This window comes from Trachypithecus francoisi, unplaced genomic scaffold, assembly GCF_009764315.1.
Source record: "Trachypithecus francoisi isolate TF-2019V2 unplaced genomic scaffold, Tfra_2.0 Lachesis_group11, whole genome shotgun sequence".
Classification (NCBI taxonomy): Eukaryota; Metazoa; Chordata; class Mammalia; order Primates; family Cercopithecidae; genus Trachypithecus; species Trachypithecus francoisi.
This window is the reverse complement of record NW_022681456.1, coordinates 40897496-40923183: the sequence shown is the minus strand read 5'-3', so window position 1 is coordinate 40923183 and position 25688 is coordinate 40897496. Positions and strand designations below refer to the sequence as shown.

Sequence of the window (25688 nt, the reverse complement as noted above, 5' to 3'; positions counted from 1 at the left end):
ATACTGTAGCAGGTGTCATCATGGCAGACACAGCCAGTCAAGTCCTCCTTGGTTCTGGTCTCACCATCCTGTCCTAGCTGCTCATGCAGGATATAAGCCTCTTCCTCCAAAAATAGGATGCAATATGTTTGGATGGCAAGTATTTCAACTTCCTGGTCTCTTTTGTTACACTCAACACATTGCCAGTATCGATGAAAGGTATGGGTTTTTCACAGGCTTAACTCTAAGACTGTGTTCAGGAGGCCTTCAAACTGTGGCCCATGGAAAAGTTTTACAGCATTCCCAGGAGTGGACAAGGACCTGGAAATGTAAAGAAAGAAGTCTCATCTTCCTTTGAGTTATCAAGGAGACAGCTTGAGAGATGATGGCTTGTTCTGCTGCTACCCTCATCACACATTCCTTCCACGTGATTACTCTGAGACCTGTGGTACAATTCATTGGCAGAGGACCTAAGTACTGTGGACTTAGTGACTTCATAACCATATATCAGAAAGAGGGCATCCTAGGGTTTTTCCCGGAACTGGTTCCTCACCTCCTAGGTGACATGATTTCTTTGCGGCTGTGTAGCTCACTGGCCTACCTCATCAATACCTAAGCCCTGGACGGCAGAGTTTCTACCATGAATGAAATAAAGAGTTATTCTCAAGCTGTCATAAGATTTTTGTTGGCATGTTGACCTGTCCCTTTGTGCTTGTCTCTAATCTTATGGCTGTCAATAACTGTGGTCTTGCTGGTGGATGCCCTCCTTACTCCCCAATACATACTTCATGGATAGATTGTTGATGCGTGCTACAAAATAAGAGAAATATGAGCCCAGGAAATAGCTTGCTTTTCCAGAAGCTCCCCTTTGGGAAGACTTATTCATGTAATTTGAAGATGTAGGGCAGAGACAGTGACATTCCTATAGTCCTAGATGCACAAAATTGTGTCAGAAAATGTTGATTTCCATACAGTATGATACACTTTTATAACAATCATTTAATCTTGGGGAAAAAAAAAACAGACTACAAATGGTTATGAGTGAGCAGGTAGTGCAAAGTGAAGTCAGCAGCTTAGCTGAAAAAAGAGAGAGAGAGAGATAGTTATTAGAAGAGAATGTATGATTAATGGAGGGTTTGGTTTTGTTTTTTTTTTTTAAGATGAAAGAGGCTAGAACGTGCTTAAATGATGACAAGAAGATCCAACAAAGAACTTATATTTGGAAGTGGCTAACAGATAGAGCAAGGTCTCTAGGGAAACAGGAGGGAATGGGGTACAGAGAATCTCCTGAACAGGTTTTCCTTAGGGATAGCTTTATAATGTTAGGAGGGACTCAGGACTTTCAAAGAATTGCCCTCTGTTTGCCTTTATTGTTTCTGTGAAATAGGGAACAATCTGGAGAGTGAGAAGAAAGTAGAAAGGCAAAGGCCCTATGACAGTGAAAGTTTTTAAGTGGCCCTGATTGGAGCCCAGATAATTCTTTTCAGGAGACATTGACAACACAGTTGAAGCTGGAGATCATGAGTGGTCAGTGATAAAAATGCTCTTATGCCATTGTTTTTTTTTTTCCCCCCAGCAGTTTTCAGCAACCCAGGAACACATATGCAGATTAATAGTCAGATTGATCAAGACATTGGTTTTTGCCGGGTGAGTGTGATGGGCAGTCAATGTAGCAGGAAAGTTACGGATTTGAGAAAGTTGGATATTTTTTGTTTTTCTTGTTTTTTTTGTTTTTTGTTTTTGGTTGGTTGGTTTGTTTTTGACAGGATCCCACTCTGTTGCCCGGGCTGGAGTGCAGTGGCACAATCATAGCTTACTTCAGCCTTGACCTCTCAGATTCAAGTGATCCTCCTACCTCAGCCTCCCAAGTAAGTGGTACCACATCCATTCACCACCAAGAATAGCTGGATCTTTAGGAAATGGATTGCTCCAAACGCTCATCTGGAAGAAAAAACCTGCAATGTGTCCTCATATCACATATAAAATGTATATAACATATTATATTACATGTATTACATTATTATTCCACAGTTTAAAGACTTCAACAATAAGACCAAAAAAATAGAAAATGTATAATTTATATAATCTAGAGAAGAAAGGTCTTCCTAAAAGCAAAACAGGATTCCCAGAAATCATACATAAAACTAATTTATGTGCATTTTGAAAAATTTTTCAAAGCAAATAAATAACACCATTAAACAAAGTTAGAAGGCAAAACACAGGCTGCAGTGCATATGATAAAGAGCTCCCACTAATGAATAAGCAAAGGGCTACCATCCCAGTGGAAAAACGGGCAAATATATAAACAATGTTATCACAAAGGGAAATTCAAAGGATAATAAATATATGAAAATATACACAACCTAACAAGTAGCTAGAGAAATGTTAATTAAAATATTGATGAGATTCCATTTTTTGCCCATCAAATTGGCAAAAATTAAAGGATATGTACAATTTCAGTGAGAAGGTGAGGAAATGAACTCATGGCTGATGGGACTGGAAATTGCCATTCTCTTTTGGGAAATCAATAGCAACATATACTGAAGGGTAAAACACATATGAGGAAGCATTGCCAATATCATATTTGAGAGAAACAAAAGCACCAACATGTATGTGTATATGTGTAAACATAAGTGTGTATGTATACACTTATGACATGAATGCATATATATAAGAATCTTTATTGTAGCATTCTTTTAAAAATCACAAAAATAGGCTGATTGTCCAAAAATGGGAAATAATTGAATTAGCTACAAGACATTTATACAACAGAATATTATTATAACCACCCAACAGGTTCACCTTGCCCACTGCCTAGACAGAGCCAATTTATCAAGACAGAAAAATTGCAATAGAGAAAGCACTTAATCCACACAGAGCCACTGTGTGGATTACACTGTGTGGATACAGGACACCGGAGTTTTATTATTACTCAAATCAGTCTCCCTGAAAATTTGGGGATCAGAGTTTTTAAGGATAGTTTGGTGGGTAGGGTGCCAGGGGGTGGGAAGTACTGATTAGTTGGGTCGGAGATGAAATCACAGGGAGTCAAAGCTGTCCTCTTGCGCTGAGTCAGTTTCTGGGTGGGAGCCACACGTAGCGATCTGGATGGTGCCAGCTGATCCATTGAGTGCAAGGTCTGCAAAATATCTCAAGCACAGATTTTAGGTTTTACAATAGTGATGTTATCCCGAGGAGCCATTTGGAGGAGTTTAGAATCTTGCAGCCTCCAGCGGCATAACTCCTAAACCATAATTTCTCAACTTGTGGTTAATTCATTAGTCCCGCAAAGGCAGTCTAGTCCCCAGGGAGGAAGGTTTGTTTTGGCAAAGGGTTGTTATCATGTTTGTCTCAAAGTTGAACTATAAACTAAGTTCCTCCCAAAGTTAGTTCAGCCTATGCCCAAGAATGAACAAGGACAGTTTGGAGGTTAGAAGCAAGATGGGGGCGGTTAAGTCAAGTTTCTTTTACCATCATAATTTTCTCAGTTACAGTTTTTACAAAGGCAGTTTCATTATGCTACTATAAATATAATTGGTGGGCTCTATATTAGTTGACCTGGAGAGACACCCAGAAGAAATATTAAGTGAAAGAAAACAAGTTTCAAATGTATATGTGTCAGGTGATTTCATCAACACACATATGGAACATGCATTTATGTTTCTTTGTATGAGTATGAAGAAAAGTAGACATAGGACCATAGGTCAAACCATGGCTGATGGGACTGTAAATTGCCATCCTCTTTTAGGAAATTTATTTCTAAAAGGAGTAAAAATGGATTGGATGGGGTAAGAGAAGATTATCAACTTTTTCTCTATAAATTTTAGGTTGGTTTCAAAGCATGCTTCACATTAATAATTTTTAAAAATTGAATTAAAAAATACAAGACCAAAGCATGAAATGATAATTCACAAACTGTCAAGAAAGCAGCAGATACCAGCAATGATCCATTCTCATTTTTCTATATAAGTATAATATATAGGAACATTGTTAAAATGAAAGCACATATCACATCTCACTACTTAACAAAAGAATTACTTTCATGTCAGAGGTCTCAATTTGCAAATGAGTAATTTCTGCCACTATAGGATTCAGACATGTCTGGACACGTGTAGAGGCCAAAAGAGCAGGCCCACTGGGGGTTGATCTGCATGAGGGAAGACTAAGGAGCCTCCTAAGAAAATCTCATCTTAAACTAGTTAGAGTTGGACATATGTTTTTGATCAAACAGTATTGAAAGGGGTGGCATGATTTTAAGCACAGCATAAAGACAAAAGGTAAACATCCTTACTATTTAATGTTTTCCCACCCAATCCCTAGGCCTGAGTTCTAGAACCAGGGACAGTTGTATTAATTGAATTGATAGACTCCATACAAAAACATCTCTGAGATGTTGAGGAGGCAAGATAAAGCACGTCGGGGACTTGCATAAAATGTGGCACTAAAGAGGGTGTCAGCATAGTGGGATTTCAGGGGCATTCAGTGGGGGGATGGGCCTCAGCAAAGTATGTTGGAGGCAGAGGGAAGCCCCTCTACATTCTGCTTTATTCACTTGACATTAATATTACACGTTTCTCTCCATTTCTATGGTCTTATCTGTCTTTTTTTTTTTTTTTTTTTTGAGACGGAGTTTCGCTGTGTCGCCCAGGCTGGAGTGCAGTGGTGCGATCTTGGCTCACTGCAAGCTCCGCCTCCCGGGTTCACGCCATTCTCCCGCCTCAGCCTCCGAGTAGCTGGGACTACAGGCGCCCACCACCTCGCTCGGCTAGTTTTTTGTATTTTTAGTAGATACGGGGTTTCACCGTGTTAGCCAGGAGGGTCTCGATCTCCTGACCTCGTGATCCACCCGCCTCGGCCTCCCAAAGTTCTGGGATTACAGGCGTGAGCCACCGCGCCCGGCCTTTATCTGTCATTTTTAATGAATAAATACTATTTTATTGATATATGTGTATTTATATTTATTAACCTCTCATGTGTGTTTTTTTTTTTAACTGTTTGAGTTAATTTGGACTGCTATAATAGAATACCATACAGAGTGGTTTATAAACAACAGCAATTTATTTCTCATAGTTCTGGAGACTGGGAAAGAACATCAAGGTACTAGCAGATTCAGTGTCTGGTGAGGGCACCCTTCTTGGTTCATAGACAGCTGTCTTCTCTCTGTGTCCTCACATAGTGGAAGAGGCAAGGAACCCTCTGAGACCTCTCTTCTGAGGGCAGTAATCCCAATCATGAGGACTCTTCCCTCGTCACCTAGTCACCTCCCAGAGACCTCACCTCCTAATACCATCACTTTGGGGGTTAGGATCTCAACAAATGAATTTCAGGGGGCAGGGCCTGAACATTCAGGCCACAGCATCCACTATTACAGAACTTCATATGTATAGCTTTGTTTTGATGCTCAATTGTTTTCTTAAATTCCCAAGAGCATACACTGACAAGCTCAAAAGATTTGAACATTTGCCCGTGTGTAGTGATACACTAGACATAGTCACGTTGTTTTTCCAAAGCATTGAAGCAATTTAGCATGCCATCAGCAATGCTAAAGTTATCAAGATTTTGTCACAGATTGGACAGCTAGGTTTTATCTTTTGCATTTAACAAATATTTATTGAGTATCTACTATCTACTATGACCAGACACTCCTCGCATATTTCCCTCCAAGTTCCCATGTGGCTTCCTGAGTCCTAGAATGATGGTTCTAAGCACCACGTTCTGTAAGCACCACGCAAAAAAATGTACTCACAACCAAGAAAAATCCACCTGCCATGGGATCCTGTTTTCCCTATGGGGAGAACTTCTATTTTCTAATGGCTCTTTGGGAGACACTGTCTCCATCTTCTCCTTTACCTGCAGAAGCAGTTTCCCTCCTTGTCACTAAGGTTGATTTTCTAGGACAACTCTTCCAATCCTTTCTATATCCAGGGCTGTTTCCTCCCTCAGTGTTTCCTTCCTTTCTACCTCCTGGAGTAGAGGACCCTCCTAGAGAGAGATAGAAGTCCTGCGTAACCACATCCTGCCATATCCTAGGATCATGGTGACTCTCCAGTCCCCAGAAACCCACCAGACCTAGGTGGGAGTGAGGTCAGCCCCCCTTTCCCTGTGCCCAAGCAGGTCCCCAAGATGCCAGCCCTGCTCCCTCCTAGAAGCTGGTCTTCTCTGTCCTTCCCACAGCCTGCACTTTGGGAAGAACTGGTCCACTACTTTCAGCTCTCCAGTGAGAGTTTTCACCACAGATGATAGCCTCTGTTTGTCATGTTTGATGTGATTCTTTCCCATCTGCTGACCTGAGTTATTCTGTTCTTGTTGTTGTTCATGTGTTTGCAATCCTTTATGTAGCCAAATTTGTCAGTCTTTTTCTTTGTGATTTCTTCTGACACTTCAAAGTACAATTTTTTTAAAAAAAGGAAAGTGTTTTCTCCAAAGATCTGACAATCAATAACTTACATTTCCTGCAATATTTTCTATTATCTAATACTTTAGCCATATAAAATTTATTTTGATCATGAGGTATTAAATTGCTGTATTAAATTGATTTTTTCGAAAAGAGATCTACATAAGAATACTACACAATGTGTATTAAATAATTATTTATTTCATTGTTTTTCAAAGATGCCTCTTGTTATCTGTTTTATTCTTATGTACAATATGTTTACTTCTGAACTATGCTGTTCTATTTAACTATGTGCTTATTGGGGGAAGATATACCTCCATTTATTGTTCTCTTTGCAAAATACTAGTTAATGCTCTTAGGTGAGCATGGGGGTGGTAAGTGCTAAATAAATGACATCTATTTTTGCAAATAAAAATTACAATTATGTTAAGTTCAAATATCCTATGAAGATTTATGAGGTGGACAATAGTCAACCTATAAATTTGTTGAATGAGATAGAAGGCTTTCTGATTGATCATTATTTTCAAGGACAATAGTACACCTTTCCATTCATCTTCTCTAATATTATTCAGTAAAGTTTTATATTTTGTTTCTATTAGATAAGACATGCAACTGTTTCATAAGAATTCTTATTGTTAAATAATTTAGATAATATTATGTTATTCTGGTATAAATAAAAGGACTCCTGGTATATATTTATATATATTGCATTCATCTGTCCATTTTATTGATGCCTATAGTTATTTTATTTTTTAGATTATTTCTTTTAGTTTTTAAAAGTATACAATCATAACATCTAAAAATGATATTTTAATTTTGTTTTCCAGTATTAATTCTTCTGAGTTTTTAAAAAATATTTTCTTGCATTGACCACAACTTCCAAAGTTGTGGTCATATATATACGCATTGATCAAACCCATATGAGAATGATTGCCTTGGTTTTCTTACCGATTTGAAACAGAAACTTTCTAACAGGAGGAAGAAAAGGAGGCTTTGGAATAAGACTTGAAGGTTGCTTAATGCTAATGGTGTCTCTTACAAGCTAGAAATCCAGAACAAATTCCACAATGTCCTAGAATCCCAGTTTCCTCACCAGGAAGATGAGGATATGAATACATCTCACAGTGTCATACAAATAACTGAGATATCACCTGCAAAGAGCCTGGCACTGAAGGTAGACACAACACATTTTACTTTTGTCTAGTCAAAGCGGTGAGTTTTAAAGCCAGATCTACCTGACTTTAGGCCCACACACATAACCCCATGCTCTGCAGCCTCTTCAGGAGGAATTCCATTTTTGTGTAGGTCGTGCCCGTGTATGGAAACAAACGTAGCCACAGATGTCTAGGTCTATCAGCCACAGCAAAATAAACTCTGAAAACTAAGCTACCTCTCTGTGAATATACCACATCATGCACAGCATCATGTACGGATTGGAAATGTCTAAACTCAAGCCAGCCTGGCCAATGCAGTGAAATCCTGTCTCTACTAAAAATATATACAAAAACAAAAAATAAGCAGGCGTGCTGGTGGGGGCCTGTAATCCCAGCTGCTCAGGAGGCTGAGGCAGGAGAATCAGCTGTGAGCTGGGATCACACTTTTGCACTACAACCTAGGCAACACAGCGAGACTCCATCTTAAAAAAAAAAAAAAAAAAAAAAAGAAAAAAAAATTGTCTAAACTCTATCCAGTAAGTGTAAATTCTAAGGTAGTGGCTATCTCTAAGGAGGGAAAGCCAGAGATGAGATGGGAGGACAGAGGAAGAATATGAAAAGAAATGCAAGTCATTGATACTATTATGGTACTTAGGTTGGGTGGTGGCTTCACAGGTGATCATTACAGTATCAGACTTTATAACGTACATATATTTTAGTGTCATGTTTAGTATGCATGAAGTTTTATACAAAATATTAAACAAAGCCAAAAAAAATATCGTCTGGCCAAGTTTAAAAGACCATGAGTATTTAATTAGCAATTCTTGACTGGGCACAGTGGCTCACACCTGTAATCTCAGCACTTTGGGAGAGCAAGGCAGGTGGATCACGAGTTCAGGAGTTCAAGACCAGCCTGGCCAAGATGGTGAAAACTCCGTCTCTGCTGTCTCTACTAAAAATACAAAAATTAGCCAAGAGTGGTGGTGGGTGCCTGTAATCCCAGCTACTCAGGAGGTGAGGTGGAGAATTGCCTGAACCTGGGAGGTAGAGGTTGCAGTGAGCTGAGGTCACACCACTACACTCCAGCCTGGGCAACAGAGCAAGACTCCATCTCAAAAAAAAAAAATTCCTATTCCCTCTACCCTGTATTCACTGTTCACTGTACTCTACCCTACAGTGAAAAAAAGTTACCTAAGCCAGGACATGCCCCAGCACCTTTTTTCCTGATAATCATATTTTCCTAGGCACAGGCCTGAGAGTTACCAAACCTGATTTTTTGATAGTATTTGTCCTGGAAAATAAAACAAAATGTCTTTCTTTAAGGGATAGTCTTCCTTTCGTCAAAGTTTCAAGGGGAAAAAAAAGGAAATTTAAAAAGCAGCCTATATCATTGTCACCAGTTCATAAACACTGTACTAAAGGGCAAGAACGACGCTTTATGCCTCTTGCAAAATCCCAAAGCACCCAGTGCAAGGCCCTGCACTTAGTAGGCGGACAATTGATGTTTGTTAATCAATGTATGAATGATGAGCCAAGTCTCATAGCTTCCATGGAGAATCTTAAATGTCACTCCTTTTGAAATGCGACCATGCTTCTCAACCTACTAAAAATTTCATAATGAACCACCCACAGACACCATCTTGTGTGAATATCCCCTGTGTTCCCCAAATCCTTTGTGACCTATGGACACAATTGCTAAACGTGAGTCATGCTTCTATCACTCCCACACAATGAGTATTTTTAATGCTACAGCATTTCCTGAAGTCAAGCGCTCAGGAAATGGTTTTTGCAATAATGACCTCAGCCTCCCCATGTTCCCCCCACCCCCACCACAGAATCCAAGAATAACTGAACAGGTGTCCAAATACCCACAATTACCCAAGAAACCTCACAACCTGTCTTCTGCTTCCTATCAAAGTCATGAGGTTAACCCCTTGTCCTTTGGAGTTCGAAAGGAATGTGTCCAAGAACTGAACACACCCATATCTATGCTTTATTTATATCAAGACACAGTTTATTTCCAAGTCTGTCAATGGTCTCCAGACCCCAGAACTAAATCTGTATACCATCATGGCAAAAAGTATGGGCTCTGGAATTCAAAAGCCTTGGAGACTGAGTTCTGACTCTGCCACTAAGTATGTGGCTTCAGCCAAGTCATTTAGCCTTTCAGAGCCTCAGTAGTCTCATCTGTAAAATGGAATTAATGAAAGAAACTATTTCTTGGAATGTGTGAAAATCAGTCATGTAAATGGCTGATCTCCAGGCCTGATACACAGCAAAATGCTTAGTACTTGCTAAAGGTTATTGCATCAGGTTTCCCCAGACTGAATCTTAGGCCTGGCCAGTTTCTCCTGGACAGCAGTCATTTTGACAGCTTAGGATCTTTAGGTGCCCACATACCTTCAGAACCTCAACTTATTCTTGGGAGCACTGTCTGGGCACCCTCTGAGGATCAGAAGCAGGAAGGGAGGTCAGATGGTGAGAGGATAAGGACTGTTGATATCCAAGGGAGGTTGTAAAACCACTTGGGCACACCCAGGTTCAAAACAAAGAAGCCATCACATGAGGGTGGGAGAAGAGGTATTTACTCAGTGAGGCGCCTTCCAGCCCTCATGGTAAAAGTCTATCTACACTTGTTTAGAAAAGAGTATGTCTGTTTTACTATTTTATTTTTAAAAAAGGGAAATTCAACAACAAAAACGATGTTGAAAATGACAATTTGACTATGGAAAACAGGCTCCTGCTATTCTCATCAGACCATCTGACAAACTTCCCAAGGGAGTTTCCAAGGCCTCCCAAACAGTAACAGCAGAGCAGCCACTCAAGAGGATGCCCCAGGGAGCTGCCAAACTGCAATTGCCCTGGAAATCAGATTCGAACAGCTCAGACATGAGAGCAAAGGGCGAGATGCATGCATCCCTAAGCACCAGCCCTTCAGCCTGGCAGAGGAGCACAGACAAAGCTGCCCCGGAAGAATTGCTTGGGAGGTGCAGATACGAAGAATAAGATCCTGCTGGCAGCGCTGGGAAACACAGCAGCAGTCGGCACACGCTGGCCTTGGCAGTCAGCAACTGCCTGGCTCAGGCTGAGCAAAACCTTTCTGTGAACATGGCATGAAAGCAGATCTCTCAGGCTCATGCTCCCTGAAGGTGAAAGATCAACAACAAAAAAGGCATTAACCCCTCTCCTAAATGATATTTCATGGCCATCAAATGGCCATCAAAGTCCCATCAAAGGAGCAGCTCATGTTCATAGGCCTGGGGGAGATGCTCCCAGCAATTCAGACACATTGGCAGTCCCAGGGAGGAGGCCATAGCCTGTGGAGCCTCTCTATGTATGAAGGGCAGCACTTTGCATAACAAATGTTCCATGCATAATCTTGGAACATTGGCATAATTCTTTCCGGACCCAATAATGATAATTACTCTCTGTCCTAATTAAGGAGAAAATAAAGTAGCTAATACTTTTATAAATCAACAAGTAGGATTAGTATGATGTACAAAGCATCCTTGAGTTTGCTTCAGAAGACTTCCTCCTCTGTGTGACCATGAGTATATCATGGTGGCCACTTGGGCTTTTGTTTCCTCATCCATAAATCCTTTCTTTAAGGGGACATCTTATGGATTCCTTTGAGTGCTCCTATCCTAATTTACTATTCTTTTCCTTTAAAAATATTTGGTAAAGGCTTAGCATGCAGCAGTAAAATACACAGCATGATATGTAGTATTCTTACTTAGAATTTTATGCCTTTCAAGGGTGAAAGATGGTGGTCAGGTGACATTGATTTTCTCCTTGTATAGCTTCAAAGATCGTGTTATAGATGAGAAACTAGATATTCAAAAGCACAGAGAAAATGTCATCCATATCACTTCAGATTAGAACTTCCAAGTGCTCACTCGTGATATGCAGTCTAGTGAGCCAGGCCTCAAAGTGTCCTGCAAAAGAAACAGACAACATGGTTTCTGCCTTCTAGTATTTGGCAATTATTTGAGGAGCAATATGTTTTTGGGAGGCTGAGGCAGGAGAATGGTGTGAACCCGGGAGGTGGAGCTTTCAGTGATCAAGCCTCTGCATTCCAGCCTGGGCAACAGAGTCAAACTCCGTCTCAAAAAAAAAAAAAAGATGTTATCTGTTCCATTCATTTGGGGTCTTCATCATTTCCTTAAATATGTACATTATCCATTCCTTCAATAACATACATATTCATTGTCCTTTATCCTCAAATAATTGCCAAATACTAGAAGGCAGAAACCAAGTTGTCTATTTCTTTTGTATCTCCAAAAGAATCATAGTACAAAATTTATAAATGAAATCATGTAGCTCTGTGCTATATGAAAATGATAACCTATGACATTACAGCCACACCTTGTATTTGTTAACTAAATTGTCCTTTCTATTTACTTCCCAAGCATTTGAGCCACTTTCCCTCAGATTGAATTGCCTTTTTTTTTTTAAAACAGAGTCTTGCTCTGTCACCCAGGCTGGTGTGCTCACTGCAACCTCCACCCCCCGGGTTCAAGTGATTTAAGTCGAAATACCTGAACTTCAGGCCTCCAAAGACTTTAGCCTTCTATGTAGCTGGGATTATAGGCAAGTGCCACCATGCCCGGCCAATTTTTTTGTATTTTTAGTAGAGATGGGATTTCACCATGTTAGCCAGGATGGTCTCGTTCTCCTGACCCCGTGATCCGCCCACCTCAGCCTCCCAAAGTGGTGGGATTACGGGCATGAGCCACGGTGCTCAGCCTGAATTGCCCTTTAAAAGCTCCTTTTTTCCCTTGTAAGATCATAATATTCCATCTTCCATTATATCCATCCTGAGACAATAGCAACTGTGTGTGTTTATATGTGAATATGGAAGATGTGTGTGTGTGTGTGTGTGTGAGAGAGAGAGAGAGGGGGAGAGAGAGAGAGAGAGAGAGAGAGAGAGGAGAGAGACAGAGAGAGACAGAGAGACAGAGGCACAGAGAGAAATGTGTGTTCTGATAAAGCAAGGTACATTAGATAATAGCCCACCGCACCTTGCATTAAGCAAGCCTGCCTGGGAAATGAGCAACTTTCTCAGGCCACTGCTCAACCTAGAGTGTTGGCAACCTTGGGAGAGAAGACTTTAATTGCAGCCATTCCCTTATTCCCTCTGGATTGCTTGTTTATAGTTTGAAATTACTGAACGAGTTCTGCAGGTTTTTCTTGTCCATTTGCTGAGCTTGAAGCAAGAAGGGAGATACCCAGGTTCACTGAACTGTAAACAGTACTTCTCAAGGTCAAACTGGAGAGACTGCACAGAAGAGAGGAGTGGGGGGAGCAGGTTTCTGACTGTGGCAGACAACAATAACATATTGCATATATACTTTCCTGCAAGCCTGCACAGAAGAAAAGCGAAGAGAAAATAATATTGCAAAGAATCCTGTTCAAACTTGATTTCTCACAGTTTGTGTTTTTTTTTTTTTTTTTTTGGCCAAACTTGAAGGTCAACTTTTTAAAAGTAATTAGACCTCTAATCTGTGCTTTCCCCCACTGCCACAATCCCCAAACTTTTTCTGTCATTATATAAATATTATTTGAAGTTATAAAGAACACAAGCAAGTGGGCTAGATATTAACAAAAGATACTTCTGGAAATCGATGACCCAGTCAGCCCTGTTGTCTTGAAATAAACACATGAAACTGAGCTCCACATCCTCAGACTGCAATATATTCAGCACACTAACAGGTACAGGTACTGCTTTGCTCCAGACTGGTGGGAATGTGGCACTGAAGAAAGCCCAGGCTCTACTACGTAAGAGTTTACAATCTGGAGAGAGTGGTAACATGTACACAGCACATCACAGCACCATAAAGCCAGGGAAACACAAAGGGTAGACATGAGAAGACCCTCCTTTTAATGGTTTAATTTTTAAGAACACTATTCACCAACTGTAGATTTAGGAGAGGAGAGGTTGTTTGTTTATTTGTTTTAAGTAGAAATACCCGAACTTCAAGCCCATGTTTGCCCTTTCCTAGCCTTGAGATCTGAGTCAGACATCGCCCAGTGGACGGCAGTTTCCTCATGGGTGAGATCAGAGTGTTGGTGTAGACCATGACTGAGCAAGTAACAACAGCTAGGGGTAAAAATTCAGCTCACAACTGGTTTTGTAAATAAAATTGCTGGAACACACCACGCCCATTCATTTACATATTGTCTAAGGCTGCTCTCACTCTATGGCTGCCAGGTAGTTATGACATATGGTCCACAAAGCCTAAAATATTTACTATCTAGCCCTTTACAGGGTTCCTGACTCCTGGTGTAGCCAGTCTCTAAGGTCTCTTCCAGGGGCTTGCAAGATGTTATGCACTTGAAAATTTGGGCCGGGCGCGGTGGCTCAAGCCTGTAATCCCAGCACTTTGGGAGGCCGAGATGGGCGGATCACAAGGTCAGGAGATCGAGACCATCCTGGCTAATACGGTGAAACCCTGTCTCTACTTAAAAATACAAAAAAAAAAAACTAGCGGGCGACGAGGCGGGCGCCTGTAGTCCCAGCTACTCGGGAGGCTGAGGCAGGAGAATGGCGTAAACCGGGAGGCAGAGCTTGCAGTGAGCTGAGATCCGGCCACTGCACTCCAGCCTGGGTGGCAGAGCGAGACTCCGTCTCAAAAAAAAAAAAAAAAAAAAGAAAATTTGAAATAACCACTCAAATGGCAGAAATTGTCAAAAAGCACATGCTGGGTCCCAGAAGACAGCAGTTCCCCTTGCTTTATCTCATCAACAGCAAACACGTACTCCAAGGGGTCTCAACTCGACTCATATTAGAATCACCTGGGGAGAATTTTATTTGTCTTAACAAGGCTTAAGGGAGGCACATTTCACACATTAGCATGAAAACCCAATCATCATGCTTTGGAGTATTTTGGGTTTTTTTTTAATGTCAATGCCCAGGACCCAATGTCTCGAGTTTCTGATTTAATTGCTATAGAGTAGAGACCTGGTATCAGCTGTTTTTAAATACTGTCCAAAGAATCTGGGCATGGTGGCTCATACCTGTAATCCCAGCACTTTAGGAAGCCAAGGAGGGTAGATCACTTGAGGCCAAGAGTTCAAGACCAGCCCTGTCAAATGATGAAACCCCATATCTCTACCCAAAATACAAAAGCAATTAGCCAGGCATGGTGGCAGATGCCTGTAGTCCCAGCTACTCAGGAGGCTGAGGCAGGAGAATCACTTGAACCCGGGAGGCAGACGTTGCAATGAGCTGAGATCTTGCCGCTGCACTCCAGCCTAGGTGACAGAGTGGGACTATGTCTCAAAATAAAATAAAATAAGCCAGGGGTGGTGGCATGCGCCTGCAGTCCCAGCTACTCAGGAGGCTGAGGCAGGAGAATTGCTTGAACCTGGGAGGCAGAGGTTGCAGTGAACCAAGATCACGTCACTGAACTCCAGCCTGGGTGATAGAGTGAGACTCTTGTCTCAGGAAAAAAAAAACTGTACGAAGAATTCTACCTTGCACTCAGGGTTAATTTAACAAAAGCTTACATATAATATCAAGATATGGAATCAACCTAAGTGTCCATCAGCAGATGAATGGATAAAGAAATGTGATCAAAATGCACAACGGAATACTATTCAGCCTTTAAAAATAAGAAAATCCTGTCACTTTCAACAACATGGATGAGCTTGAAGGACATTACGTTAAGTGAAATAAGCTAGGCACAAAAAACAAATACCATATGTTCTCACTTATATATGGAATCTAAAAAAGTTGACTTCATAGAAGTAGAGAGTAAACTGGTGATTACCAAAGGCTCGGGAAAGTGGGGATGGGGTTGGGGAGATGTTGGTCAGAGGATATAAATTTTTATCTAGACAGAAGAGTAAGATCAAGATATCTATTTTATGTCATGGTAACTATATTTAATAATAGTATAATATATACTTGAAAATTGCAAAAAAATTAAAAAATACTAAAAATATATGTGAAACAAAAGCTATTTAAAAAATAAGGAAATTGAACAAAACTATAATATTAGAAGGGCATTTTAGTACAACTCTTATGACCTTGGATAGTTCAAGCTGACCAAGGAGATGAAATAAAGATACAACTAAATACCTTTTTTAAAAAAGTATCACTGAACCTTTTTTTAAAAAAAAACTATTGATGCCTGTATTTCTTTCCAGGTATGTTACACCAGAATATTTGGGATTGTGGCCCCTAAACCTGTATATTTAACAAGTTCTCCAGATAATTCTTATGCAGCCAACTCTGCAATAGCCTGCATTGAGTAGGCAGGTATGTGAATCATGCTGAAGGCCAACTACGATGCAGGAATTCAGAATCCAAGAGTCAAGTGTTAAGATCCGTTTCGTACCTCTTTATCTTTGACTCTCAAAGGTGTAAGGCAAAACCTGGAACTTAGCAGACATTTGGTAAATGTTTAATAAATAAAATTTAATTTAACCTGACCATTGAGTGTTTTGGTGGGGAGACACACACACAGGAGGTTTATACTTAATCAGATGGGGTGAGGGGTTACCAGATGGGGTAAGGGGTTACTCAGAAGCCAAGGCTAAGACTCACGTTCTATACACTTAATTAAATAGTCATCAACTGCAACCTTCCTCCACCTATCTACACTGAAACATTAACTACCAACCTGATCAAAGAATCATTATTTTAAAATCACCAATCCACTGAAGCTCCTTTAGTTAGACTGAAGTTCACATGACTGCTTAAACCTTTTTTCTGGGAATGGATCTTTTATGCCAAGTAGGCAGGGTTACTGCCCCATAAACCTACCTTCTGTCATTAGCTTTGACTATTGACACTTGCAATGATTAGACAGGGTTGAGCAAAGGGTATTTTTGCAGTCTGTGGGGAAGAGTACAGAAAATAAACATTGCATCTCATTACAAAGCCCTGAATGTGCAAAACATACTGGTCCAAATGCCATGATTAGATAAGCACCTGCAACACTCATTAACTTTGAAGGGAAATTGAAGCCAAATTTGGGCCCATATGCCAACTGTCCTTACACTTCAGCAATCAGGTGACCTCTGTTCTCACGTTAAGCTAATTTCTGAAACACCCTATATGATAGCTATTGCTCCAGACTTTTAATAATTACCCCAGGGTGGCCTCTCTCAAACATCCTCTGAAATAGTCTCCATCTACAATTTCTAGGGTTTCAGATGAGCCTTTGCCCATAACCTGAACATGTCGTTTTTAAAGACAGGTCATTGTAAATGACTCTGAGTGACAGCCTAATGCTACCCCCAAAAAAGAGAATGAGGTGTAATATTGATCCACTCATCCACAAACACAAAGATGCATGTGTTTTGTATGAGGGTAAATAATTACTAAAGTAGTCAGAATAAAAACTAAGGTTGACACAGGAGGATTGGGATGATGGGCAAGGGATCTCTAAAGAAGAGTGCACCAAAGGCCTCCCTGTCTCACTCTGTAATAGTCTATTTGCAAACTACCCTACATGCTGTATCACATGTAGCTCTAAAGGTCTGTGGCTCCAGGTGAGAGCCTCTAAGTAACCTGAGAAAAAACTATATTTGGAAATGTTGTTTCTACACGAGGCTACTCTGACAAAGTAGCTCCCAAAGTTATGATTCATTCAATCAGATGGCCTCATCTGGTCAGGGTGCAACCTAGGCATAGGTGTAGGGAATACTTGGCTACAAGGAGTAGGCTGAAGAGCCTGGGAAGACTCCTCTGTTCAAATATGTCTTTACAACTTAAGTGTCAAAGGTCTCAGAATCCCATCATGAGAATCCAGTTTCTTTGTATGTTTAGACTGTAACAGAGCCGTGTACCACAGAGAGGAGTACAGGCTGGAGAGCCGAGTGGTCAGAAAGATAATTGGATGAAAGAGGTCCCCAGTATGCCAGAAAGATCTCTCCAGCAAGCCATAGTTCACATGATAAAGAAAATTTAAATCTGTGACCTTCTGTGGAGAGTGAACTGATTCATCCCTCTCTTCCCAGCAATATCAGAATTAACTGACAAAGAGCCATGGATAGAGAGCTGGTTGTGCAATGACTACAAGGTCTCAAAAGCAGCAACTGCAGCAGAACACAGCACAAGCTTCATGAGAAGCACAGGGAGGACAGAGATGGCAATTCCACCAAGAAGGATTAGGAAGGATTTTTTTTTTCCTTTTCCAAGACTGAACACATCATGTGATGCTATGTGCAACACGGAGATGATTAAAATCAGCATGCCCACTGAAGTTCCAGGACAAGCAGGAAATTGTGAAGCCTGTACTGCAAAGTAATACCTCCTCTAGGTTACCAGATGCGGTGAGGGGTTACTCAGAAGCCAAGGCAGCTAAAGAATTACAAATCTCTATAGAATTCTGATATCCAGATAGTAAAGAATTTTTAGTCTGTAAGACTTCTAAATAGCACTCTGTGGCAGGAGCACATTTCCCTTGGCTCAGATATACCCAGGAGAGCTAAGCCTCTCAGCAAGACGCTATGAAATTAATTACCTAGGGGAACAAGAGAAGCATTGCAAAGACTGTGGTGTATCATGTGTGAATACTGACCTCTCAGGTGATCTTTTTTCTATGTGAATATTATTGATACGAGTAACACTTCAAATCATTAACACTTTAATCTGAAGGAGAATCCTTCTAGTGACAGATGGGGTCCAGGGTTGAGGTGAGAGGTAAGGGAGAAGACAAGCTCTTTCTATAAGCCCACTCTGATACAAAACAGAACGTTTAAGCATTTATTGCAAATTCCTCAAATATTTACTGAGTACCAGCAATATGGGAGAAGATGTGCCAGGCATTTGGGAGGATATAAACATGTATGTATGTACTAATGCCACCATCAACTAGCTCAAGACATAATTGGAGAAATGGCATAGGGATAACTGTGATATAGGATCAATTGAGGAAAGTCATGGAATTGGCACAAGTACCCACAGCATCAACATTAGCTGGGAGTGACACAAAATGTAGATTGTCGGCCCGATACAGGACCCCCAGAATCGTAATGTGCATTCAAACATGATTCAGTAGGTGATTTGTGTGCATGTTTGAGAAACACTGGTCTAAACAACAACAACAACAAAAATGGCATGTTCGTGTAGGCGCTCTAACATATTACAAGAAAGCTTCAGGCCGGGCGCGGTGCCTCATGCCTGTAATCCCAGCACTTTGGGAGGCCAAGGCGGGCAGATCACGAGGTCAGGAGATCGAGACCATCCTGGCTAACAACGGCGAAATCTCGTCTCTACTAAAAATACAAAAAGTTAGCCGGGTGTGGTGGCGGGCGCCTGTAGTCCCAGCCACTTGGGAGGCTGAGGCAGAAGAATGGTGTGAACCCGGGAGGCGGAGCTTGCAGTGAACCGAGATGGCGCCACTGCACTCCAGCCTGGGCGACAGCGCAAGACCCCGTCTTAAAAAAAAAAAAGAAAAGAAAGAAAGAAAGCTTCAGAGATAGTTAAGCTCTCACTTTGAGATATGTGAGAGCAGAGGAAGAGGAATGGCCAAAAGTTCAGGAGAAAAACAGTCCAGGGTTTTTTGTTTATGTTTTTGTTTTTGTTTGAAACGGAGTCTCTGTCTCCCAGGCTAAAGTGCAGTGGCGCGATCTCGGCTTACTGCAAGCTCTGCCTCCCACGTTCTTGCCATTCTCCTGCCTCAGGCTCCCGAGTAGCTGGGACTACAAGTGCCCGCCACCATGCCCGACTAATTTTTGTTGTTTTTTTTTTTTATTTTTTTGAGTCTCACTCTGTTGCCCAGGCTGGAGTGCAGTGGCTGGATCTCAGCTCACTGCAAGCTCCGCCTCCCGGGTTTATGCCATTCTCCTGCCTCAGCCTCCCGAATAGCTGGGACTATAGGTGCCCGTCACCTCGTCCAGCTAGTTTTTTGTATTTTTAAGTAGAGACGGAGTTTCACCATGTTAGCCAGGATGGTCTCAATCTCCTGACCTCGTGATCCGCCCACGTGAGCCATCACGCCCGGCCCACAGTTTTCTTAAGTATGCTTGGGGGATGGCAAATAGACTGGTTTTAGACACATTTAAGGTACTCGTATAATGGTCATGGGAAAAAAATTCTAGAAAGGTAGGTGTGGGCTGAGTTCCAGAAAAATCCTAATTTCTGATTTCCTAATTACACAAAGATGTGCAATCAAAAGGACATGAGAAAAGTTTAAATGGCAAAAAAAATAAATCTTTAACTTCTCCATAGAATTGCTCAGACTTCAGTCCCAACTTAAGTTCCTTCTTTACCCTGTCAGAGCCCTTAGGAAGCTCATGTGTTATCTTTATGTGTATGGTCTTGATAAAAAAAGATGTAGACAGCCAGTGGGATGAGGACTCCAAGAAGGGCTCCAACCCTGAGGGAGAATGAAAGTGAATGCACATCAGAAACTACGTGGAGGCTGGGCGTGGTGGCTCACATCTGTAATCCTAACACTTTGAGAGACGAGGCAGGCGGATCACTTGAGTTCAGAAGTTTGAAACCAGCCTGACCAACATGGTGAAACCCTATCTCTACTTAAAAAAAAAAAAAAAAATTGGCCTAGTGTGGTGGTGGGCACCTGCAATTCCAGCTACTCAGGAAGCTGAGACAGGAAAATCACTTGAACCCGGGAGGTAGAGGTTGCAGACAGCCAAGATTGTGCCGCTGCAGTCCAGCCTGGGTAAAAGTGCAAGACTCTCAAAAAATAAAAATAAAAAAAGGAAGAAACTAAGTGGAAACTTATCAATACACACAGGGAATACACGCAAAGATTAATGGGAACCTTAGCTCTAAGAATATACATATGTTCAGGGCCTTGACCTTGTACTCCAGACAACTATCTCTGGGTGTGTCGATTTCAGACACTCCTCTTCACCGAGCCCCAGTCTCCTGCCCCAGGCGCAACACCACCTGGAGCTCAGAGCCTTTGTACCCAGTTTCACTTTTGCCAGTCCTCTGCTTTATGATTGGACTCTGCCTCCATAACTAACAGATAAATTATGATAGCACTTACAATCTGCCAGGGACATGTCTACATGCTTTATATCCTAAATCATTAAGAGCCACAATCACCCTATTATATAAGTACGATTATTACCACCAGTTCACAGACAAGAAAACTAAGCTACAGAGAGATCAAATGCCTTAACTGAGGTCACTCCACTCACTCCACTAGTAAGGGGTGATGTTGGGATTTGAATACATGCAGTTAGCTCCAGAGTCCACACTATTAAGCAGATGTTTCTCTAGGAAGCTTTTTTATCCACTTACTGAGAGGCTGGGGGAAGTAGTTCCAGAAAGCAAGCACCTGACTTATGAGCAGTGACCATTCTCTGCAGTATGACCCACCCACTTCACTGATACCTAGTGCTCATCACTTTGACAAATACCACGAAGATTATTTCCTGCCTTGGGTTTCATGATTGCAATTTTCAGAGCTGGCCTCTGGATAAGGTCCTTTCTCTAGACTTTATTATGCCCCATATTTGTGTTTGTCAGGAAACTGGAGAGTTTATTCTAGGAACTAGAAATTATAAGAAATTTTTTTCATCCATCAGAATAACCATTCATGAAGAGATAATGCATGCATCAGTGAAGGAAGGTTCTTAAAATGGGTCAGCCAGAAAAAGGAAGAATTAAATTGGATGGCATGATTACACAGGACAACAAAGGACACCAAAGAGGCCTAAAGGAAAGAGAGCCCGTGAAGAAACAGAACTGACCAGCATGGAGGTTGTACTTGGATGTTTAATGTGAAGCTGTATTAGATTGTCTTTTTCAGATGGAGAGAAGATGGTCCCGGTCTTCCAGGTCTGGGAAGCCAGGTTGACTATGGAGACCATAACTCCTGTGTGGAAAAGGCTGAGGAAGCACATTTCCCCATGGGAGGAAGAGACACGAGTGAAGGATACACAGCAACAAGAGATATGGGAAAAGAACAAGGGTAATGAATGGTAATTAATTCATTTATTTGCCCATTCATTCATTCTACAAATATATATGAAGCACCTACTGTGTGCTACCCTCTGGGGCAGATTTTGGCTTCAGGAAGCTTACATGATAGTTGCGACCCAGAAAATGAGCAAAGCAATTGCCCATTTCTTCCTGTTTACATATCAGAGGGGTAGACGGGGTGAATGCTGTGAGAACATAGGACAGGAATGAACCTTCTGTTAGGGTCTCCTGAAAGCCTGAGTTGGTAACTTTTAAAACGAAACCTGCAAAATGAGAAGGAATCTGTCACACAAAATGTAGGGAGAGAGGGAAAGGAAGAACATTTCAAAAAGAAAAGTGTTTATTCTCCAAAGATGGCCAGAAAAGCGACTAAGAAAAGGTCACAGGCCTCCAGGCTGCCTGGGCAGCCTCTGAGAGCCCTGTCTAGGGCAAAGTGGGAGTGAGACTGACAGAAGACTGATAAGGGGACAACTTATGGCAGGAAGTGGGGACAAGCAATGCAGGTGATTTGTTTGAGCTGGAGTGGGGGAGGATGAGCTTGGTTTTGCTATGTCAGGCCATTAGTTGGGGCGACTTTCAGTTTCCATTTGAGCCTGAGCCTGGAGTAGGTGCATTCCAGATACACAGAAATCACGACCATAGAGTGATTCATCTCCAGTCAGCTCCCTCAAAAATTCCCCACGGTCACTATCTGACACCTTTTCCTCGGGCCTCCACCTCGCACCTCCCCTGCCCCTTCCAGAATGACTTTGTGTCATTCTTCACTGAGAATGAGGCCATCAGAGAAAGCTTTCCTCATTTCTCCCTTTTCCACCTCTTCATTTCTCTAGATCTTCTTCCTCCTGCAACCTTCCTCCACCTATCTACACTCAAACATGAACTACCAATCTGATCAAAGAATCATTATTTCTCCATTCCACAAATAACTCCACGCCAGCACTTGATCCCTGTCCTCCTTTCTCTTCTGTAACTTGTTCCACAAATTATGCGTGTTTAATTTCTCCCTCACTACCACCATCTATTTCTCAGCCAGCTTTCTACTCAAGTCTCCCCACTTCCCAAGAGTCCTCAATCAATCCTGCTTATACTTTCAGCCAACCTCCAACTTTCTGGAATTTGACCTCAGGGCTTCTTAGAGGTGATTGGATGGCTGCTTTTAACTTCCAGTGACCCCACTCACTTTATCATCTGACTTCCTTTATCATCTGACTCCCCAGCCTGCCTATGTGTTTTTGTCCCTGTTGAAGCCCCTGCCACCATCCCAGAATGCTGTTCTGTCACATCCCTGTCCCCTGTGGGACTAAGTACCTGCCATGCCTCTAGATCCTGCATTCCTCTCCTTGATCCTCACCTGAAGCCCAACCCTACGCCAACCTATAGAATGAACCCCAATTCAGACAGAAGAGATGTCAAGGTAACCAACTCCACCCTCTGAGATCCATGACTAGCCAAGGCTTGCCATTGCTGCACATTATATCTCTGTTGTGAAAGCCATCTTGATTCTCATGTGTGAGCCCAGTTTTGACTCTAAGACTGGTCTCTTAGTTTCATTCCTATTCATCCTATTTGTTGAGCATGTATTATGGGCCAGGCTCTGGCCCACACCTCCTACACATGATTTCCCTTCCCGCTCACAGCACGGCGATGCTGGAGAGCCCTACGTAGTCAGCAAACCCATCTTACAGAGGGTTTGAAGAATTCTTCCAAGGACACACAGCCATTCCATGGTGGAACCAGAACTTAAACAGGCATTCTGATTTTAGAGCCTTTGCTCAATAAACAGTTATAATAGAAGAGAGAGTGGAGACTTGTGTGTGTGTGTGTGTGTGTGTGTGGTGTGTGTGTGTGTGTGTGTGTAGGGGTAGAAGGTAATGGTGGGGGAGCTGAGACCCTGCTACTCATGCCAGATTTTCTAGTGCTGATTAGCTACTGCCTGGCTGCCGGGAGCTGTTATTATCACTCACTCCCGTGCTCCTGTCACTGGGCCTGTGAAAACTTGCCCTTTCTTCTGCTCTCAGTCTCTGATGCTGACAGCTATGCTGGAAAATCCCAAGCTGGCCACTACCGCACTTACCAGAGGCACACTGTACGTGCTGGTCTGGACGTGCTGGTCTGGACTTCCTGCCAGACCCACACATGTCCTGCGCCTGCCCCTTCACAGGGGGTTGGTCTATTTCCGGGCCAGGGCCTTTCCAGCCTGTCTCACCCCTGTGCAGGTAACAGAGCTCTTCTCTCTGCCACCACTTCCCCACGGAGTCTTTTCCATGGCTCCCCCTGACAGAATTCATGCTACATACTCTTTGTTAACTCGTGGCATGCACTTTCTTTCTGCTTCTTTCCTCAATTTATGTGAGATTAAGTTAATATCAACCTATCTTGTTAACCCCTTCTAATATGTAATCTTCTTTATTTTAAAATTTAAATATTTGTTATATTGAATTCAGTAACTAGAACATTCTCCTCTAAAATGAGAATGGTACAAAAACCTCAAATAAGTAAGTCTGTTGGGGAAAACAAGTCCCCCAAAGAATGAATCTACCAGGAGAGTAAAAACAATGATAATCAGAACAATGATCAGTAATCACTATTGTCAAAGTGCCTGGCAATCACCAAACACCAGATTCATTGACTCTTCACTGTCCTGTAGGATGACTTCTGTGACTTGCTAAAACCCACACAATAAGTATAATGGCGACAAGACTCAACTCCCAGGCTCTGACATTAAGTCCTATTGTCTTCCTAAAATGCTCTTTAAAGAGAGGATTTCTATCTCACATGGTCATCTGGATCATTTGAAAACTTCAAGCAGAAAGTCCCAAGGTCAGCATTATATGTTTTCCAAGATTATACATCTTCAAACAGAAACCCAAAATAACAAAAACCAGGAACCAAGACTTCCAGCTTCTCTAATGAGAGTAAGTCTTAGTTCTTTTTCCTTACTCCACAAGAAAAATTATATCTCCCAAGGGAAGTTATGGGCTTTCCAAAAGAGGTGCAAAGAGATATGAGCTTAGGAAATGAAACTTTGCTCAGCACTCTTCAGGAATGACGTTCTCCTTCCTCCCCTACAACAATGAAAGTGCACATTCATTTTCTTACATTTTAAATCACTGAACAAAAAGGCCTAGTTTTATTTATCCTGCTGCTGCCACTGTAGCAAAACTAAATGTGGGGTGCATAAACTGTTTATAAATCTTGTCTCTAACAAGAGAACTGAGTGTGCACTTTTTGAGGACCTTAGTCCATTTAGAATGATGAGAAAACTTGGGAGAAATTTTTCTCCTGATATAAGAGCTGTATAGGCCAAATGGACTTCCTTTTCTGGCCTAAATACTGTGTTTATAAAAATGGTGTGCTGTAAATAGCAAAGTATAGAAGTGAGAAATTATGCCTCTGCTGAATAAACCACACTCCCGGCCAACTGACTCCCTGCTTCTTCAAAGTGAAGAAACATTTGTTCCTATATCTTGTGAACAACAAGCTGGGTCCATTGAAAATGCTGGATAACAGTGATCTTGGGGAATAAGAAAGCAACCTCTTTGAAGGTCAGAACTGTCTGAGTTTTTAATGGATTATTGGTTGATGAATTCTTTCAAGAAATATTTCTCTAATTCCTTCTCTGTGTCAAGAACCATTCCAGGATCCAAATATACCCTTGCTTCCATTTTCTGCATCAGGGTCAGCAATCCTGCTGAAAGGTTAATTTCATTATATCACATCAGTCTCCTGCTCCAAACCTCTCCCTGGTTTCCCTCTGCACTTAGAACAAATTCCAATTCCTTCCTGCTGTGTACAAGGCCCTGCCTTCTTCTCAGGCAGCCTCATCACTCACCTCCTTCACACTGTACCCCACCCCAGCCACAATGGCCTTCCCACCAGGCTCATTTTCAACTCAGTGTTCTCTGACTTGCTGCAGCCACTGCACGGGCACTCTCCCCGAGGCTCCTCCCTCATGGGGCTGGCATATCCTCACCTCTCAGGTCTCCACTCAAATATCACCTCCTGGGCCTGGCGCGGTGGCTCATGCCTGTAATCCCAGCGCTTTGGGAGGCCAATGTGAGTGGATCACCTGAGGTAAGGGGTTTGAGACCAGACTGGCCAACATGGTGAAACCCCGTCTTTACTCAAAATACAAAAATCAGCCAGGCATGGTGACATGCACCTGTAATCCCAGCTACTGGAGAGGCTGAGGCACGAGAATCTCTTGAACCCAGGAGGCAGAGGTTGCAGTGAGCCGAGATGGCACCAC

The 25688-nt window shown here is 41.9% G+C and overlaps 1 non-coding gene and 1 pseudogene across 1 annotated transcript; one reads left to right on the top strand and one right to left on the bottom strand.

Annotated features, from left to right (window-relative positions):
* The first annotated feature begins 309 nt into the window (after positions 1-309).
* On the top strand, positions 310-882 carry LOC117090834 (annotated as a pseudogene).
* A 13434-nt stretch (positions 883-14316) lies between these two features.
* On the bottom strand, positions 14317-14419 carry LOC117091267. The gene has a single exon (XR_004440372.1). It is a non-coding gene; the product is annotated as a small nucleolar RNA U13 (small nucleolar RNA).
* Positions 14420-25688: the final 11269 nt, after the last annotated feature.